Raw genomic sequence first — 503 nt, 5'->3', positions numbered from 1 at the left:
GATGGTAATGTTTATCACCTCCACTAATTAACATGACATAAATTTCCATGCTTCCTCCTCAAATATAATACTTTTTTTCAAAATTTTATAATTTATTTTCGTGTGTGTGTGTGTGTGTGTATGTCACACAGAACATCCTAAACCATCTTATTCGACTCTTCACCCACTTCCCAGATGGCACCCTCCCATAGCCTCCCTCCCCAACTATAGCACTTATACTCTGATATCCCTGCTACTGTCTGCTGTGCTGTTGGCACCCCCAGCCATTCCCCACTACTTGCCCTTCTGGTGAATCTAGTCAGCCTATCTAGAGGTCTTTGTTTTAGGAGGGTCAGCTGTTCCTCATCTAGCAGCAATCAGTTGTCAATATTCCTTTAGATAAGATTGGGGTCTGCTGTTCATTTTCCCAATTCTGTGCTGGGTTACTATCTGGGATTCCCTTTGGCCACTGTGGCCAACAACTCAAAAGAAGATATCTCCTATTTGGCATTGTTTCTTGTTAA

The 503-nt window shown here is 42.1% G+C and overlaps 1 protein-coding gene across 3 annotated transcripts in view; it reads left to right on the top strand.

Annotated features, from left to right (window-relative positions):
* Positions 1–503, top strand: part of Atrnl1 (attractin like 1) — a gene marked incomplete at its 5' end in the record, with an annotated part of 630,201 nt that overhangs the window by 86,865 nt on the left and 542,833 nt on the right.

Source organism: Nannospalax galili, unplaced genomic scaffold (assembly GCF_000622305.1).
Source record: "Nannospalax galili isolate Female #2095 unplaced genomic scaffold, S.galili_v1.0 scaffold1362, whole genome shotgun sequence".
In the NCBI taxonomy this organism is placed as follows: domain Eukaryota; kingdom Metazoa; phylum Chordata; class Mammalia; order Rodentia; family Spalacidae; genus Nannospalax; species Nannospalax galili.
Note: the sequence above shows the minus strand (reverse complement) of the source record. Positions and strands in the feature narration are given on the sequence as shown.